Raw genomic sequence first — 21,296 nt, forward strand, 5'->3', positions numbered from 1 at the left:
CCAAACATGTTCCCAAGGCCAATTAAATTATGGACCAATTTATAGTTAGTTTTGGTTTTCTTTTTTAAGGATGTAGGAAGTAGAGAAGGATAAGATTATACTCAGGATAGAATCAATTCTGGAGTTGTACTACAATGACACATATTAGCAGAACCATATTTTTTAAACTTGTATAGTTTTTTTTACCATAAGATACTTCCATCTGATTCTCTAACCTCAAGTGCAAAAATAGCTTCACGAGACAATAAATTTTTCATTCTTTAACATATTTGTTTTTACAACAGGAAAAATGCCAAATTTCATTCTAGAAAATGTTGTCTAGATTATTTGTCAACCAAATTACAACAGGATATCAATCACATCTGAGATTTTTCTTAACCAATTCCTAAAACATTAGTTTGGACTCTTAATCCTGAAGCAAGACTTTCACAGACATCCTCATATGTCCTTGTTCACTGCAAAACAGCAAATCTCCAATGAAAGATCTCCTCTCCTTTGCTCTCTCCCATCACTGACAAAATAGAGACATCTGGGTCAGGTTTTCAAGAGAAGTACCCACTGCTTTGACTTGAATGTGATACTTCATTCCCTTAATTTAACTTCAGTTTTGTCTCTGGAAAAATACAGAAGCAAACTGAATGCTTTTTCTGTTAAAACAGCTATTTATCTGTGATTAAAACTCATACACTTTAATAAATGGGGGCCAGTAAGCTGAGCTCTTGGGAACACAGCCAAGCAGGGAGTTGAAGGCAGCAGGAGAGAGACTGTGGGAAACTTACTCTGCTGGTTCAGTGCTGAGGTCCCAGAGGGATGGGGAAAACTCAGGCTTAATTCAGGTCTGATTCAGGTCAATGTCAGGGTCCAGTAAGTTCTTATCAGGTAGCAGAGGAAGGCAGTAGGAGTACAGGCGGCAAGTGACCTTGAAGTCTAGATAGGAAAAGAGCAAAATCCACTGCGGATTTAGACACTAAGGGGCATGAGTCAGACAAACCCAGGACGCCCCTGCAGGAGGCTGAGATTCAGTGGTCAAGGCTCGCCCCACAGCTATACTGCACCCCAGATCCAGGGCTGCAAAGCCCACTTAGCAGGTCACCTGGGCATGGTCCCATTAGGACTGAATAGAGCTAGATCTACAGTGACTTCAGCTGGGAGGGGTAGATAAACATTATATAAAATTACTTATTTGCATTTATGACTCTTCCAGATTCTTTAAATTATCTTACTTAGCCATTAAATTACCTTGGTTAGACAATAATTGGATTCTCTCCTTAGCAAAGTAGGAGGTTTCCTCTTTTGCACTTCGTAAGCCTGGGAAAAATGCAGTTCTTAAATGCTCCTCAATAGTCAGGTTGTTAAAATTCAGAGTTAAAGAGGCCTATGGCTTAAAAAGAATACCAGACTTGACATTTTGTGTAGTGTTCAACAAATCTTTAACAGCCTTTCCTGGACATCAAGCCTGCACCTGACCCAGCCCTGTGGACACCTGCTCACCCCTGCAGGTAAACCTCTGCCCTCTGGCTCCCCAAGTCCTTGGCCAGCCCATCAGTCTGTTCCTTGGATCTCCGCATGCCTTATGATGGAGTCCACCATGGCCCTTGACATGTCCGAATTCAAGTCTTATGTTCATTGACTTCACTGCATCATCTGACACTTTTTTTTTTTGAAACTATCCAATTTTTTTCTCTTACCATTGGTCTCCTGGCTGTTCTTTTACCCGCTATTCATTCATTCTCAGACTTTTTCTCAGTTTATTTCTCTGCCTGCCCCTTGAATACTGCTGTTTTTCCTAGTTCAGCTTTAGACTTTCACACTCCTTATTCTATTGACTCTCCATTGGCAACCACTTTCCTACCCACTGTTTCAACTACTTTCTGTATGTGGAAGCCCAGAACTTTCCTCGGAACTTATAATTCTATGGGAATGTCTTACACATTCCTCAATGTCTCTGAAACTAATCTTTTTCTTTTTTTTCACTTGCAAATCTACCTTCTCCTGAAGTCCTTACCATGATTACAAATTTGCTATTCACACAAGCTAATTCATCACCCATACTGTATCCTTTATTTTTTTTTTTTACATCTTTATTGGAGTATAATTGCTTCACAATGGTGTGTTAGTTTCTGCTTTATAATAATGTAACCTTTATTCTTGACAAGAGTCATTCCCTGAGTCCTCTTATCTGGGCTCTTCAAATACCTCTCAGCTCTATATTCTCTTCCGCATGTTCTTTCCTTAGTTCGGGGACCCCTCCGCCACCGCCTGGATTATTCCCACGGCTCCCTAGCATTTTCCTGTCCTCATGATGTTGATCCTCTCTGAAACTTTCTCCATGTTGCAGCCAAGTTATTTTATGACAACAAAATGAATCTGATTATGTTATCCCTTGCTTAATACTTTTCATGGTTTCTTCATACCAAAAAGATAAAATCCAAATTCTTTAGAATGGCATGCATTTTAGTGTTGTTTGTTTACAAAGAACATAAGTTGACTCCCCCCAAAAAGAAAGAGTATTTATTAAAAGTTACAGAGCAGTATCTCAAGGCACACAGAGGCAGGAAGTGCACCTCAAGAACCTTGCTCACAAGACACATAATGTCATGTCTCTGCTTCTCTCTGAGCACCTGTTCTGTTATCTTGTTTCTCTCTGCAGACCTGCGAGCTCTACTTCAGGAAGCATATGGTGGAGAAGGGCTGCTTCAGCCCAACTCTAGGTGACCTCTGCTCAGGGATCCATCACACACCAGTATGACCCTTAGCTGAAGAGCAGTCATTTGATGGGTTCAGCCTAGTCTGTGGTTTAGCTCCTCTGGAGTCATGTAACCACCTCTTATCCAATTATTGTGGCCAGTGACAGCCAAAGACAAACATGCTACCTTGACTCACACCTTCAGCAAGGTTGTGCATGATGAGCAGTTCCCATAGAAAGGCATGATCCCCCAAACGTAGGTAAACTGCAACAAACAGAGCCTTTTCTTACTGCCCCATGCCTGCCTTTTAAGCCTCATCCCTACCTCTAGCTCTTCTTTCCTATACAACAGTCCTGTAGTGTCCTGAATTTCTTATACATTTTTACCCCTTTTTGCATTCTGGTGGTACATATCTGCCTGGAATATCTTTCCCTCTCTCCAAACTGACCTGCAAACCCCTGGAACCAGGCACTTGGCAAACTATTCATTGTCCTTCAAAATTCTGCATAAATGCCACCTCCTCTGAGTGTTCCCTTAAAATTCCTCCCCTGGAATTAGAGATTCCATCTTCAGATCCCATCATACTTTGAATATACCCCCCATTAGTACTTAAATTTACTGTATCTTCTTCTTTGGTTCCCATCTCTCTTCTTAACAGAGAATGACCCTCTTAATGGTAAAGTCCAAGTTTGTAACTGCTCTGGCAGCAAGCACAGTTCCTGAGATATGATGAGCCTCAACTATTAGCGGGAAGTAAGGGATGAGAAGACAAATGGAGAAGATTAAGGAAAGGAGTAGTAAAGCTATACTCTTCCCCCTTATTTTCAGGAGCAAGCCCTCACCATGTGTTTGCATGCACGGTGTGCCCTGTTTGGAGGGAGGGGATGTCTATCAAAAGCTGACTGGTGGGTGAATTATGACCTGCATGTCTGGTCCTGCCCCTGCCATTGGTCCTGCCCTCTCTACTCTAGCCAGATCAGCCCACCGTCCATGTTCTTCTGTGTTCTCATTGCTCCCTTATGCAAGACCCTGATATGTTACATTATTGAGAGATGTCTGTACCTCTCCCTATGGAAGAGGACTTCTTGGCTGAAGAAGAAATAGCTTGTCTTTCAAGATCTCTATAGTAAAACATCTGCTGCTTTCTTTTCTGACATTTTGCCCTATCTTGTCTGGCATGAATTCCCTGGTTTCTGGCTAATTTGCATCAGACTATAAGCTTGAGGATAGAGACTAAATTCTCCACATCCTGGCGTTAAGCCTGGCCAATAGCTATCAGTCGATAAATGGTATCTGCTTTATTATTTCTTGCCCAATTTTATCCAGACCTTCATGTTCTGGGCCTTTTTCCTGCTCTCCTAGCTATGGCTTCCTATCACGCTGGAGCATTTCTTCACTACCCAGGTGTCCAACAGGCACGTGTGTTCAAGGAAAGATGTTTGCATGACCCAAAGTCCTTCCAACCTAAGAAAAAGTTAACATAGTGATAACTACATGAAATAGATACACCATGACACTAGCACTCAGGAGGTCCTCCTGGTTCAAAAAGCCACATGCTATTTTCCTGCAATTCACTGCACAGCGACAACATTTGAATGAGATTTTATTCGTTCCTAAAGCTCTACCTCTGCTGACACTCCCTGCTCCTTATCCTGGCATACTTAGCCCAGCAGAAAGCAACCTTCTGATGTTTGTCAACATGTCTGAATGCCAGGTGCTCTCTGAAAGTAATTTCTATGCTTCTTAAAAGAGGCCAATAACACTGTTTAAGAAGCCTAAAGTTTTGTTAAGGAGGGTCTTATTTCTCACTTTTATGTCACCCTTGCCGTTTGCTTGGGGCGGGAGAGTTTCGGGTCTTGGACCCAGTGCCCCTTTCAATGATCTGCCTACACAGTTAGTCTGGACAGTGTGTACACAGTCTTAAAAATTATCAGGGAAAGCCTAAGAGGGGTCTAGATGATAAAAGATCTCCATCTGGAAACCAAAATCTCCTAACATTAAGTATGAGTTTTTCCACAGAACTAATGTTGTATTAATTAATTCCTCTAAAGTCATTTCCTTATCATTCTGGTAGCAATTATCTGACTCTGAAAAATGTTAAAAATACCCAGTGGTAAAAACTGGTGTTCAAAAAAAAAAATTATATGAAGGAACAAAAAGAGAGAATAAGAGGACAGCAGACAGAAAAGCAAAGCAAGTTTAATAATAAGGAAGTAAATGGTTAACAAAGTAAAGTAATATGAAAATAGTACTGTGTCTAGATAGCCAGTATTTAGGAAGCGGTTAAGACGTCACAGGAGAAACAGAAAAGTATGTTGAAGGCTGGAAAAGAAGTGGATATTGGTATATGTATTCTTTCCATTAATTTCTTTCCTTATTCTCTTTGGTTATATTGACTAATGCTACGTTCCATAACACTTGAGTATTTCATCAAGTTACCAGACACTACTGGAACATTAAAAAGATAAATAATTGATTTAGTGTCCCCTCCTTAAAAAGAAATTGTACTTTGAAGTAAACTAAAGCAATGAAAAGAAATGCAAATATAAATTAAGGAGAAAACAACAAGAACTTTAATTAATATTCATGTTTTGAGCCTGAAGTAAGAAACTGGACATTGTGAATTCATGCCCTGCCTTCACTACTGAGCGTCTGATCTTCATACACACACTTATTTACCTGTGATTCAGAATTAACAGTCTTCCCCCATCATGACCTACTGAGTTAAATTAAATATACAATAGGATATATATATATATATATATATATATCTGTTTATAGATGAAATGTATTTGGTGTCTTTAAAGCTGTTAGAAAAATAAAACAACTAACTAATTATTAGCAAGGATGGTACTCAAACTCCACTAAATAAGTGAAAGAATTCCATGGGCACTCTAAGCTCCCTCTCTTGCTTTGAAGAGATGCCTGGGTTTCATTATACCTGGGACTGCATCAGACCCATACCAGCCATGGCATATTCGAAATGTAAATTCACATCAAGTTCTTATGCATCCACCCCATACCCTGGACTAGAAAAAATGCCTTGGAGCGTTTGTAGACCTGGATATGCCCTAGTCCCTAACTGACTCCAGCTGTCTCATGTGTGGTATTAGGAATAAGATGAGCTGGAGTCCAGCTAATAAAGCCAGGGATACCTGCACAGGGCCACCCTAGGAAGGCCGTTGGTGGCCGCTGCACAACAGACCCACCAGTACCCTGGTGGCTGTGATTTCCCCAAAGACTCAAGCTGCTAAACACTGAAATCAGTGCTCTAAATAGCTTATGGATTCTATTATAACACTCTCATACTTATCTCCTGTTTAAATGTATACAGTGAATTTATTTATCCCTTCTTGAATACAACACAGCTTCAAATGTGTTTACACATTATTACATATTTTCTCCTAATGTGTTCTATGGAAATCCTACCACAGTGATAACTGATGTACATCTAACCACAGTTTAAACTTTTATTTAAAAAATCCCAATAGATCACCCAGGCTCCAGTATGAATCCTAATACGAGAGCCTTATTTGTACTTGCATTGCCTACATGAAAAATTTGTTGATATTAAATTTGGTATATAAATAAACATGCCATAAATTTAAAATAAAGAATATTTTTAAACAACTGTGTGCTGAAGGTTACTATGAAATATCTTTCCATGGTAGAAATTTATTCGGATTTTGTTTTGACCATTTCTTGCACAATGAAGTAATATTTCAAAATTAGTTGTTGGGAGACAATCCCCCATGGGACTCCCACATTTCTACACGTCTTGTAAACAGAGGCACTGGCTGTCTTTGCTCTGGACTATCTTTCCAAGGATGATTTGTATAACAAACAGCACTGGAAAGTAGAAATAGCATCTCTCTCTGAAGCAAAGGATAGGCTTGCCTACAGCCTTGGAAAATAATACCTCCCCCCATATCATGGGACAGTCATGCTTACTGTACAGTATAATAAAAATATTTCCCTCTTAAAAAGAACAAGCATGCCTACTGCCCATTAAAAAAGAGGCAAGTTCCCTAAGGTCAGACTTCTCTCCTCTAATACAACCCACTCTGTGTTCAGATGTCACCTGGCCTTCTTCACACTGGGGCTTAGGGCCGAGGGAAGCAGCCCAGGAGAATGCAGGTATTCTGGACAACGCTATTGCTGGGAATAAGACAGTCCTTTATCTGTGACACTGGAGTCTCCTGTCTTCCATCAGCATCCATAAAATTACGACAAAGCTAACTTCTTAGCTTGTAATTTCAGTAAATCTCAGACCCTTCACAGTTCTTGATATTATTTTTACTAAAATCACATATAATGAAAAATTATATTATGAAGGAGTAAATGATATATGCATTTCAAACATACTCAAAAAATGGAAATTTCTATTCGAATGAAGTTTGTATCATGCTGCATCCCCTAACTTCAGCTGTATTTCAGAATTCCAGAGTTGTTTAACCTATATTATAAGAAAAAAGGAATCACACTCTGACTCACAGAAACCCCTTCACGACTACTTCTCCTTTAAGAGGAGCTTTTTTCCGTCTATGTTGAGTGAAGCCATTCAACCTAGACTACTTCAAATTCCCTCCTCACTTCAGAATGTTCTCTCTTTGCTAATCCTCCCTTTTTCTTTTGTCTTAGAAGCAGTGTGGTAAGTTATTATAATTGGCCCCCAGGTATCGTGCATCTCTATTTATGCCCTTGTGTCGTCTTCTCCCACATTGATTCTCAGCTGCTCTGTGACTTACAGAACACTTTGTTTTGACCTAAAGAATAAAGAACAGGACAGCAGTAATGCTGGGTGAATATCAGTGCCTAGGCCTTAAGAGACCTTGCAAGTTTCTCTTCCCTGAGCCATAAAGGAAAAAACAAAACAAAACTCTAGGCTATCCTATCCTATCACTGGAAAGACTAAATGAAAGAGAGGGCCTAGAGGAAAAAAGAGAACCCTTAGCATTTCAGCCAAACAGGCTAAAGAGTGAGACAAATAAGTCTGATATTTTGGATCCTCTGGTGCAAAACTGTAGCCACTTCAGTTGGGCCCAGCTGAGATGAGATGGAGCGGAGAGGAACCATCTCAGGTGGGAAATAATAAAATGATATTGCTTTATGCTGCTAAGTTTTGAGGTGGTTTGTTACATAGCAATGCAGTGCCACTGGTCCCATGACTTCAATTAAGACCTCTATTAAAATGGCCTCCAACTCTCCATAGATTAACTTCTTTCCCAGCTTCTAGATTTTTGCTACATGAACCACCATCAGAACTGACGTTTCCTGGGAGCTGGGGGGAAAAGCAGGAATTTTAGACTCCACCTAGACCTACTGAATCAATATCTGAATTTTTAACAAGCCCCCTCTTCACCTGTACATACATGAATATCTGAGAAGCCCTGCTCTAAATATGTATTTCCATCTACCTTGGTCAAAGCAAAAATAATCACTTCACTTGTTCTTCCCCACAACTACCACAAAACCCTCTTCTTTTTCTAGTGAGCCATCAATCTATTATGACTTGACCATCTACAGTATCACAAAAGCGAAAATCTTTAGAACTGTCCTCGAACTGTACTTCTGCCTTACCTGAACCTAACCATCAGCTACATACCTGGTCCATTTGACTGCCAACATCTCTCCTTCTCTTCCTGCTTTGCCTTCCTGCTTACAAGAGCATTAAGTTTCCCTTCCTGTAGACTATTATGACCACATCCAAACTGGACACCCTCCCTCTGGCCTCCCTCTCTTCTAATACATTACTACTTACCATCCTCAAACAAACAAAAAATAAAATCAAAACAGCCAAAAATAATAAAAAATTTTAAAAACAAAATAAAAAAGAACGTCAGAACCAATAACAAACAAAAAATAAAACCAAAATAACAAACATATGTCATGTTCTTGTTTAAAATCATCATGAAATTTTCTTTTCTACAGAACATAAGGTATAAACCCTGAAACACAGCATTCAAGACCAATCAAATCCCAGCCCCAACCCGCCTTTTTGACACACTCACTGCACTCTCAACACAAAATGGAAAACCAAAATTTAGTCACCTGTTCACTTAGTCTGGAATTCTTTTCATTCCCCCTATTCCAATGGTTAGATTAAATCCTACCTCTCCTTCAAGGCTCATCCTCCCTTGTCATACTCTCCCCAATACTTCAGTCTAGAAACAGGCACTCCTCACTCCCGAGCCCATCTGACATTAATGTAACGTATTCCAGATTTTAATACATATTGCCTCACATTTTGCTATCCATGCGTAATCCACTCCACAGGACTCAGCTCCTCAAGCTGAAGATGACATTCTATTTATCTCTGCAGTCCCCACAATGTCTAACAGAATAAGTACTTGGTGTATATATATATGTGTGTGTGTATATATATATATATATATATATATATATATATGTTTGTTCAACTAATTAGTTAGTGGACTCAGGCTGTTCATTAGTTCAACCCTATTGCTAACTTATACTCATTTTTAGAGACTAAATTTAAAATATGTTTCAAAAGAACAGAAATTCCCGCATCAGTTTGTCTCATTTTGTGTTGTGATGGCTGGTAGATTTCCTCCCACAGAAGAGATTTCTTTGGAAATCTTGATAAACCCTGGACCATGTCACCACCTGTGGACATAATTACAATTACAATTTGGATGTGCTTTGTATATCCACATAAGCCAAAGTCCATGTTTCTTCTTCAGTTTACTTATAAATAAAACTACTGTTGCTATGGATGTGTCATCCAAAATATGCTACCAGGAAATAGGAGAGCGACCATAAAAAGTGCAACTCAGTAAAAAATCAGCAGCTCCATTCTCAAAGTATATAATCATGTTTAAAAGAAGACTTCCTGCTGAGATGTGGAGTGGATCATAACGTTAAATTATACGATAGTTAGGACAAGTTAAGTCTGTTGAGAGAAAAGAAAGAAAATAGGAGCTTAGAAGCTATCAAGCCCTTACACTGTAGTATTCTATTGCAGAAGAGTATTTGAGTACATGAGAGACTGTGTAAATATTTTAAACTAGAATGATCAAACTTACATGTGAAGTTTTTCATGACTTCAAGGGGCAGGAAGGAAGGAAAAACATTGTCAGCTTTTGAAATTCCATGTAAACAAAATATAGGAAAATCTTTCAGAGGCCATGGCACTCGTCCTTTGTTTTTCCTCTTTAAAAAGCAATTATGTTGTTTTCCTTACTTTAACGGTTGACAAAACATGGACTATTTATGACTGATTGTGCTGAAGGGATTTTCCTCAGTGACCCTTAAGTATTACAATCCAGCATGGAGCAACTAGAAACAGAGAAATAGATATAACAAGGGAAATATAACTTGCTACTTAGCTTTGCTCCCAGAGAGGAATTCGAGGTCTGCATCAGAATCAGAGGGTGGGCCTTCTCATTCCCTTCCAGGATGTCCAATGACAATAGCCAAAAGGGTGACACTCAGAGATTCTGGACTCATAGAAAGAACTAAAGATTTTTGGTGTTTTGCCAACTTTAGAAGTCAAACATGTGTATGACATTATTCCTCCCATTGCTTGGAGTACCGAGGGGCTAATTATGTGTTTTTCAGGCTCAATTTTTTCCCAATTTTTAATTTTGTTTGCTCAGCTATTTGGCCAGTTTCTATTTATTAGCCTTTTTATCAGAGAAAGTCAACAGCTAATGCAAAGGAAGAGAAAATAAAACAATTAATTTTGTAACTCAGAATTATAAGACATTTTATTTGGAAAGATCTCAAGTTCCATAAGGTCAGGGACTAACTTTTACATTGTTGTCCCCCTAGCAGCTAGAATAGTTCTTGACATATAATACTCAATAGACGTTTCTCAAATTAAGGGAAAAAACGAGTAAAATTAGACATGAGAAATCCAAAATTTGTAAATTATCTAAGATATCCTGTTTTCCATTTCTTTGATTAATTGAGAGTTGGCACTGGTAAAAAGCCACGTGACATACGTGAGTTTGTGCCAAGCACAAATGTTCCAGTCTGGCTGCTTGGTATCACAGGGTGGTTGTGATTCCTTGATCAACATCCAAACCCCAGGTTGCTTTAGAGTTTCTAAGACAGCAGCTTTCAAACTGTTTTTACTGCAACCCAGAGTAAGAAATAAATTTTATGTCAATACAGCACACACATATCACATCACACCACACTACACACACACACACACACACACACACACGTATAATTTAATAAAGAAAACAAAAGTTTCATGGAGTAATACTTACTCTTACTATGCAAAATATACTGGTATGTTCTACTCATTTCATTTTTAAATTCATTTCATGACCAATTAATGGATTATGACTTGTAGTTTAAAAAATCCTTGGACCAACTTAGCTAAGCATGAGGGTTGTGAAATAGTCAAATCTTAGGTCACATCCCTTATACAGTGGACCTCTGAGGGTACAGAGTCTCAAGCTACTCTCAGAAGTTGACTGGATTCTAGACTTAAAATTTCTGGATAAAATTTCACGTAATGGTTCTGAAGTCAAGAAAACCACACATTTCTTTGCAGTAGGGCATCTGCTGAGCTGTAAGCCATCTCTTGGCCACATGCATCAATCACTCACAGTAAGTGTCTTGCAATTTTCATACAGCACATGCAGTTGGGTTTTGAAGGTTGTATACAAGTTTCTCAGCAAGTTCCACACTCGTGAGGACATTGTGGAGGTATCGTTAACAATGAGGTTGGAGAAGGAAGACTCTTTGACATTGACATTTGATAGGGTTGATACTAATCACAATGAGTCACTCTAAAGACTAGAGAACCACTCTAAGGAACTGAAGCCATTACCCATAGGTGCAAAGAACCTGGGGTTTTCATTTTAATTATCCAGATACTGTTACTCCTTTGCATTCATACATTCATTCACCAAATACTGTGTCTCTTCTATGCCAGGTACTGACCTAACAACAAGGAAAACCTCTGCCCTGACCAAGCTGCTTTGAAATCTGGGCTAGGATATTCAATGTATAATATGGGAAATATGCACTCATTGGCATATTGATCACTGTTGCATATCTTTCATAGAGAAAGATAAAACTCACCTGTACATGTAGACAGACTACTTCCCAGACACTCAGATTTGCTAGATGTGACTACTAGGAGAATTGAAATATGGAGTCAAGGGTCTACTATAGTGAAAGTGGAACTGATAAAACCAAAACTAGTTTCAACCCACCTTACCTTTCTGTTATTTCTCTAGACACATTTCATTCCTCTACCCAGTTTGTGTTGAATCCCACCACATGCAGGGTGCTGTGTTAGGTGTGGCGTCTGAAGATGTAACATGTGGTCCCTCCCCTCACAGTGCTCACAGGGGAGTGTAGAGATAAACATACAAGTTATTTCCTGCACAATAGGATGACTACTATAATGGAATATGAGTGAGGTGCAATTAAAGCATAAAGGAACACCTAAATCAGCAAAAAGGAGTCCACGATTTTTACAGAGGGCATGGTGCTTGAGCACTGAAGGATGAACAGAAGCTTACCAGACAGATGAGAAGTGAGGGCATTAAAGATGGAGGGAGCACCACGTGCAAAGTTATGGCATCTGAAGAGAACATGTAAGTCGGAGAAAAGGCCCATAGTTCAGCAAGAGAAGCTGAAGATCAGGCTGAGAGTGGCCTTATAAGCCTTGTTCTGAAAGAAGCCAAGAGGAAGGACAGTGATTTTAGAATCAGCAATAAACCAGTGTCAAAGCCATGGACATGGATGAGAATTTTTAGGAAGATTAAACACATGAGGAGCTCATTACTCCCAGTGTGTGACTTACACCTGAGTGACTGCTTCCTCCTTATACTATTCCCTGGTCCCATACAACATCATCATCATCATCATTACCACCACCACCAACAACATCACAGTTTATGGAGCATCTACCAGGGACTTCACATGTCTCATATTTAATCCTCACAACAGCCCAATGAGATAGGTTCTATTATTATCCCCATTTTCCCAAAATCACAGATCCAACAATGGATGGTATCAGGTTTTGAACTGGGCTGTCTGATTCCAGTGCCCCTAGGCACTTAGCCATGGTGTTATCCAATATATCTGTACAGATGTAGTCTGCACCATATCCCCAGACTCCTTGGCTTGGATAATAAACACTGTCTACAGCGCACTGAGTTACAACATCACTAAAGAAGAGGCATAGCATTCTGCCTGAGCTCTCTTCACATCAGTGTTAATTACTGAAACTCTCCTGTTTCTAGAATTATTTCTTACTACCCCTTTCTGGGTTACCTTTGAGACTACTTTAAAGCATTCACCATGTAGATCAGCTGTTGCTATTTGGCATGTCCACTGTTGCATAATTTGCAAGTTGCAGAATTAGTACTCAGCAGGATGATTTCAAAGGCTACTGGAAAGTATCACTCCAAATACATTATGCAGTGGGAACTACCATGGCAGTACTGTGCTTGTTTGGGCTATAAATTTCCTGAGAAAGGGAGGCTAGTTTATACTTACAACAACTGTTGAGTATAAATCAAAGGAGAACTTTTGAAGTCAGATGCTTCATTTGTTATTCTAATGTGCATTTTATTTTCCAAAGGATTGCAGGATCCATGTTATCTTCTTTACTCAGAAACTGAGTGGTTGAAATAATCTCTCTGTCTTTGTGGGTAGAAGACTTCATGGTCAATCAACGCTTACTTGTCATGTGAACTTGAACTCTTGGGTGATTTTACTGGTGACTGGATTTAAAGGTTCTATCTAGCTAGTTTTGTGAGAGTGACAATTTAAATAGCTTTCACAAAAACACTAGGCCAATTGGGTAATAAAGTAGTTCCTTTAAAGTTAAATGAGTCATAATTTAGCATGAAGTAGATTGATTAGAGAAACACTTATGATTTGGCACACAGTTAGGATCCAGGAGTCATCTCAGTAATTAGAACTGTTATGATGGCTATTGGCACTACGTATACAGCAAAGACGGGTCATGTCAAGAATCCATTCAAGCACTTGTGGGTTCAGAGATTCAAACCCAAGGTGAACCTTTTGGCGTTTGAGTTTGTTAGCTGTTGGCTAAATGCCACTTCCTGTTCCTAAGAAAACAGGCTTGAAAAAGTCTCATAAAAAATGACTTAAAAGGCTTCCTTGACTTCAAAGGCTTTTACAAAACAACATTTTGATGAGTTAAGTGTAAAGGAATCAGAAACATACGGATTAAATTTCCCTTAATAGAGTCATGTGTCTAAAAAGAGAGGGAAGGAAAAGTAGCAAGTTCATTTGCTTAAGATGTTTCCAGAAGGTCTAGAGTAGCTATTGATTCCCAAAGTAATCAAATTCTTCCATTCCAATATAATATTAGCATAGCAACATCTAGAAAGTCATGTCAAAGGATCCAACAGAATAAAGACCTGCATTTGTGTAGGTCAGGTTATACCAGGTCATCCTCCCTACAGTCCATTATAACAGCCTCCACTTTAAAGGAAATAACAGAGTGTCACAGAATAGAGCCACAAAGAACAAAGAGAATTTCTAACCAGACCTCTCACTCAGGTCAGGCAATTGTCATCAAGTCACCACATTGACGCATTAAGCTGACTTTACTGTCTGAATGAAGAAAATACAAACAAACACTCCTCAGCCATGAAGTGTCACACAAAAGGCAGCATTATCTGTTATACATGCTTAATTTCCACATCTTTAATCGTAATTTTGTGGGTTTCTAACCCTTGAAAACAAACTAACAATTATTTCCCAAGTGGGGGGAGGTCTTTGGATAAGAACATAACTGCAGAATATAGAGAGAAATAAAAATCATTTGAATCAGTCTTGAACAACCGCAAATTCTGGTCAAGAATTACTCCTCATCAGGTTTGTCATGAATTTAACTGAGCAACAGCTAATTGCTGATTTATTCTGTGTCTGAAAGTCTTAAAGAACAAAGCATTTAACTTTTGAGGGCAAATAAAAACAAGACCACACATGTTTAACAATGCAGTATTAGATATCAATGGATATAATTTTGACCAACTATTAGCTCCTCAATATAACCCAAGTTAATTTTTTATATTTGGCCAAATTCAACGGTATGAATTTTGAGAGTAATATTGCACTAGATGGATCCCTTGTAGTTATGGCAGTTTCAGATCATAAAAGTAAAATTTTTGAAAGTGGACATTTCTTATTTTAATTTGCTTGTGACATGACCTGCTATAGTAACACATAAATAAGCTGCCTTCTTAAAACAAACTTAGTGAGCCAAAAAGGTCCTAATTAATTGAATCCATGAGTAACTTTTCTAAATAGTATAGTTTTATTTACATCAATATATTTCATAGAAAAGGAAATGAATAAGAACTTCAAATATTGGCTTATGGAGTCTAGTAATGTTTACATGTAATTCCAATGAATGTAGATTGGTAAATGCATTTATAAAAGTAAATAAATATTGCTATTTTTATTTTTTTCAGCATATCTTCAAATTTGATTCAAGCAGACATGTACTATATTTTAGCAAATATCAAGCAATCAAAAAACTGCAGATTTTTTGTTTCTTTATATGCCCCACATCACCAAGTCCCTAAGCATGTCCCATGACCCAAAGACCCCAGAGGACAAAAGAACAACCTGGCCATGCTTCTATACCCCAGCAAAGTTTGTGACTTCTGAGGAATGTTGCCAGTGATTTCACCTAACTTAACCTTAGTTACCAGAACAGAATTTTGAATGTTTCTAAGCAGACAGTTTTAGGAGAGCTGTTGAAACAATTGCTAAAGAATAAAATGATGTTAAGAGGACAAATTAGTCCTAATATTTCAAAAGTGTTCAAAGAAGTGATTTCACTTAATTGTAAATCCTGGAGGGAAATATTTGCCTTGAGGGATTCTGATAATCACTGACTTTACCTTGTCATTCTTCAGGAGAGGTGAAAGGCATAGGACAATCACATAGCAGACACAACTGTCCTTTCTTTCAAGAAAGATGATTTGCAAATTCCTGCTCCCCATTCATGTCTAAATCTTGAGATTTCCTACCCAATTCCCTTTCCAAAGATCTTGAATATTTTTCAGGGCGGCGTTACACATACTGAGTAGTAATGCTCTAATATGATATAATTGCAGGTCAAGAAGCATTTAGTCCAGCAAATACCTCCCCTTCCAGGAATGCAGCTCTTGAAATCCTGCTTTTGAAGAACCATACACTTAGGTTAAATATTACTCCCTGAGGTTCTCCTTACAAAATTTATATCCTTCTAGATAGCTGGTAATTAAGCCACTAAAGCCTCTGTGTTAATTACCCCATCAAGAAGCTCTCTGTATAAGTTTTGGAATATATGATATCAGTGAGTATGAGGAAGAGGAGAAAGAGCAGAAGAAAAAACAGGGCAAGTTGATTCAAAGACAATTTTCACCAAATTTACCAATTTGTCTAAAACTAGCCCCACTTCCCACCCCATAGATTGTGAGCTCTACCACCAAAATTATATTTTTCTTCCACATTTTAGAACAATTTTTATGTGCATATTTCAAAGTTGTGTTACCTGATCATCAAATTCAAATAATGCAACGTCAGCTAGAAATACCCTGAAAAATGACAACCACAAGAGTGCCTCTCTCCAGGGTTAAATAACCCTTTCCTAACAGCTCAGACTGTGTTTCACTGCTGCATTTCCTTAACTGAGAAAGTGTTTTCTTATATCTCAAAACCCTGACTGGAAGGGGAGTAGAATGGCAAATAAAACCTCAGGGAGTTGATTTTAAGACAAGCTTTAGTAATGTTTGGGACCAAAGTAGCAGGTAAAATATGTTTGCAATGCATAGACCAAAGGGTATCCACACTTCTCAAGGATTTTTCTACCAATGGTGGTCAAATAATCTTTTTCTCACAAAGGAAGTCCAGTTCTGCTTACAAAAATAAAAATTCTAGGAGTACCCACTAGCTATCTCAGTAGGTGTTAGCATATCTTTGCTAAACTGCTTTTGTTCCAACATGTTGGGCAGTGTGTTAGTCCGTTCAGGCTGCTATAACAAAACGCCATTGACTGCATAGCTTATAACCACAGAGATTCATCACTCACTATTTTGGTGGCTGGAAGTCTGAGATCAGGATGCCACTATGGTCAGGTGAGGGTCCTCTTCCAGGTTGCATATTTCTCACACTCACAGGGCAGAAGGGATTAAGGATCTCTCTGGAGCCTCTTATAAGGGCGTTAATCCCATTCTTGAGGGTTCCCTTCCTTCCCAAAGGCCTCGCCTGCTAATACCATCACAATGGGGGTTAGGATTTCAACATACACAACACACATTTCAACATACACACAAACATGTGAATTTGGGAAGTTCACAAACATTCGTATCAGAGCAGATAGTAAAATATAAACCTTTACATTTTCTCTTTAGAGTAGATCTGGCATACTAATTTGGATCTCTACTACAGTTACAACTAAGTAACAACGATGTGTTCATGTGGGTAAAAACTAAAAAAAAGGAGAATGGAAAAGTGAATAAAGTTGATTTATTAAGATAATGAAATCATGGGGGATATTTTTCAGCTCTAATTATTACAATTTTATTTGTAGAGTGTTGTTTGTTAAGAAGAATCCTAACAGGAAAATCACTTATTTAAAGCCTTATCTTCATGAGGCAGGATTGCTGCAACTTTTGAACTATCCTAGGAGGAGATGACTCAACAAGTTCCACAGCCTTCTTTCTTGTAACTGGGTCAAAGTACCCTCAGTGTTCAGCTAATATCCTGTGGTTTTCACCCGTGCCTATAAAACAGGTGTCTAAAACGACTGTGAGGCTCAGCCCACGGCTAACCGGGCAGACCTGAGAGTAACACAGACACGGTTACCCCATAGAAGTCACAAGCTGGAAACTCCATGAAACAGAGTAAGGAAATACTGGAACCAACAGCAAAACAGCCTTGCAACTGATTTATCTTGGTCAAATGCTGATTGAACGTCCTCAATTCTGGGAACCGGAATGATGCCAGAACCTAGGTCGGGCTAAACCTCCAAGTCCAGCTGGGGAGACACTAAATTACTCCAGCTTGGAAGTTGGGTGTGGGTCAAACAGACAAGCCAGGCTCCTTCCCCGACCCCCACCCCCCAGTTAATCCTACCTCCTTCTCCTCCCTTCTCAGAGTAGAGGCCTAAAAGTATGCTTCCACCTCTAGCCCTTTGACTAGAATGTTCTATCCCTCTCTTCAAACGCTGTTATTTCTTTACTCTCTCTCAAAGGCCCAAAGTCACTTCCATTTATTGCGTAAAGCAATTCAAAGCCTTCTAACCAATGTCAACTCTTCCCAATCCAGGCATTCCATTCCCAGTGATGCTTGGAAAATATTGGTTATTCATATTAACCACACTAATAATAACGGCACAGATTATGATTAACCCTGAAAATTCGAATAATAATATAACTGCTTTATTGACAAATTTAAATTTCATTCCCATTTTAAAAAAGTGGGACCCATGTCTAATGTGGGATGGGATACCACATGGCTATGACATTCTGTCACTTTAGGGCAGTTGGTCACCTTGGCAGGGACACTAGGGGCAAGACTACCTTCCAATCTTAGAGACAGCTTTGTCTCATCCATCTGCCTCTATAACGTTTGGCCTTTGACACATCCTTGAATTTAGTTCTAAACCACACTCTCAACTCATTTTATTCTTCCTATTTATACTATCTTGTTTCAAAGCATCCTAGCCTTTGACCTCATGAATCCTCTATCTCTTTAGTTTTTCCATCAACCTTTGGTACTGCTTTAAACTTTCGTTTCCCTTCTCAACTGTGATTCCATTTCTTCCCACTAACTGTACAACAATTAAGCAAAGATACCATCTGTCCACACAAGCTCTCAGGACCCTACACACAAGCACAGGCTCAGATTGTGGCAGCCTCTCCAGGCAGAACCAAAAGTAAGTGACACTATTTAGAAGATGTCCTGTTCTACCAGGTGTAATCTAACTCATGAAAAAAAAATAATAACAATAATAGTAATAATTCTGGACACCTCTGAAGGAAGTACTATGAAAGATAAACTTAAAACTTGAAATGGGATTTAAAAATTTCACTACTTTTATTAAAATACATAATAAAAGGGAAGCTTCTGATTTGTCTTTAGATTTTATTCTCAATATTCAATTTTTTAAAATAAAACTGACTAATACTATTTTAACTCAAGAGTTTTTTTGGTTTTGTTCTATTTTGTTTGTTAATCTTACTTAATTCCTGGTAACTTTCTCTAAACACCACTTTGCTCATTCTTTCATCTAATAAGGAGGTAAATAACTTCTTGTGGAGAACTGAGAGGGAAATTCAGCCATGGAGTTCACTGACTGAAATCAGCTGCCTTTAATGTACTAAAATGCTATTAAATAAAACCACTCCTTTTAACTTCATAATATGGAAAGAATTAAGCTAGCTATAAAACTGGTTTTATTATGCCAGACATGGTCTTCCTCCAGAATGAAGACCTTAGTGTGGTGACTCTGCACAACACTGAGGAAGAACAGAAACCTATTTTATATTTTGAAATAGACACAATTCATAAATGCATGAGTTGGTGTATATTATAACAGACTACTGAAGACAAATAGTTAAATGTATTATTATTCAAAAATTACATGGGATTCTGCTGGCTGTATTGCCATATATTATATGCCAGCAATCCTAAAATATAGATAAAAATTGTACAACCTATAGGACGTTATTATATAGAACTTTAAAATTCCATCTTCATATCTTCATAATGCTAATATCTTACCTCCAAAGAAATTATTGTACCTGGAAAGCAAAGTTAAATAAAGAATTTCTAGAGTCTATTATATGATTTCAAGTCTAGAAATACAATATAGGGTAAAAAATATTAAGTAACCGATTCTTAAAACTGACTTTTCATTCTGCAGTTCAGCATATCCCTAGCAGGAAGTAATAGGACATCATTTTCAAACACATGACTTCCTTTATTACACACTTGAGACTTCAGACTTTAAATGGAATTATATGCTTTCTTCTGGTGAATCATGTTCCTACATTTAAGAGGCTGCTAAAATTTGAAATCAGAAAGGAATTTTCCCTTAGAACACTTTAGAACAGACAGGGTAGTTTTTTTCCCCTCTGCTCTTGGGATCAGTGAATGGGGATTAACATTAGTGAAGAATAAAATAAATGTGTAAGGATGGGCATTTTGATTTGTCTTTTCTCCAGCTTTGTATTTCACCCTAAGACTTGGCATAAGGAATATCATTTCATCTCGAAGCTCCTCAGTGGTTAAATGATTTTTGACTGAGTTATATCCTCCTCAGTACAGGAAAATTGATTGTCATGTGCTCATAGAAACTAGTAGTTATGCCATGAGGACTTGTAATGCTTGCTGAGGCTGTGTAAAAATTGTAAAACGTGACAATAGGAAAGGTAGTAAAAGGAACCAGAAATTTCATTATGGCTTTCAGCTTCTTATCCTAGTCCAAACTGAACTGTATTTTTGAAAACTAAACTTGGGGGAAAAAAACTGTCTTAGTAGGAACAAAATTTAGGGTCTTCAAATTAAAGGACTGTCCAGAAAATGATCTTGTGAAAACAAAGAAAAACGAACAATCTGACCTCAAATCATTATGATACTACAGCACGAATAAATACAAGAAATGTTCATATTGATCAGAAACTCCCAGTGTATTCTATTGCTTCTCTGCTCTTAGAAGTACTAACAGAGAAAACAAATTTGTTTGCAAGTGTATACTGGCAAGATAAAATTTTCACATTAATGGTTAGACTTGTGTGCCTATAAATGTACCTTGGAAGCAAAACAAAAAATTCACCAATTTTTAAAAAATTCCAAGGTTCAAAATTTACAAAGCAATGAAAGTATCATTTATTTTTAAAAGAAAGTTATTCCATTTAGCCCCAAAAGGTGTCTCTTGCTGGCAATATTAACGATGCATGTCATTTTTCCTTTATAACAAAAGTAAGGAAGCTTATCATGAATCCTTCTTAATAGATTAATCCTCATGTTTACATCGACTTGACATTTTATGATTTCCTCCAGCGCAGGAAAACCATGCCTTGAGAAGCTTGATGGTGTCTTATCAAATTCCTAGCAGCAGTAAGACTTAACCTGTTTGACCTCTGCACATGTGCACATAGGTGGATACTTTGAACCAATAAACCCAAGCAGATTAGCCTTCTAAAAATGGCTTAAGAGCAGTTTGTGTGATTTTAATTATGCAATTTTACCTGAATTCATCAAGGACAAAAAAAAAATCAATGGCTTATATAACACACCTGATCTTGTTCCCTGTTAGTTGCTCATAGTCTGAAGTCCCCAGTGATCCACACAGGCGTCCGTGACAAAAAAGCAATTGCTGGATTGACTGATATCTCAGTACATTGACTTTTACAAAGGTGAGTTACACTGAACAATAAAAAGGGATATATTATTTTGTCTATTTCTATTATTTTCTATTCAAAATGTAAACAAGCCCTATGACTGCTTGATGGGATGAAGTAAATCAACACAAATCTGGGTTAATTTTACTGTCAGCTTTCTATTATATCTTAAAAGAAAAGTATTTAAAGTTTTGAAATCTTCCAATGAATATCTATATGAAATCTATTTTCAGAGACAAAT

General features: G+C 38.0%; 1 long non-coding RNA gene across 1 annotated transcript in view; it reads right to left on the reverse strand.

Annotated features, from left to right (window-relative positions):
• Positions 1-799: 799 nt before the first annotated feature.
• The window catches only part of LOC137215921 (uncharacterized), a 183,532-nt gene continuing 163,035 nt past the window's right edge, over positions 800-21,296 (reverse strand). The window contains exon 6 of the long non-coding RNA XR_010939488.1: positions 800-927. This is a non-coding gene — a long non-coding RNA (uncharacterized lncRNA). The remainder of the gene's footprint in view (positions 928-21,296) is intronic.

The sequence above is a fragment of the Pseudorca crassidens genome, chromosome 21 (genome assembly GCF_039906515.1).
Source record: "Pseudorca crassidens isolate mPseCra1 chromosome 21, mPseCra1.hap1, whole genome shotgun sequence".
Lineage (NCBI taxonomy): Eukaryota > Metazoa > Chordata > Mammalia > Artiodactyla > Delphinidae > Pseudorca > Pseudorca crassidens.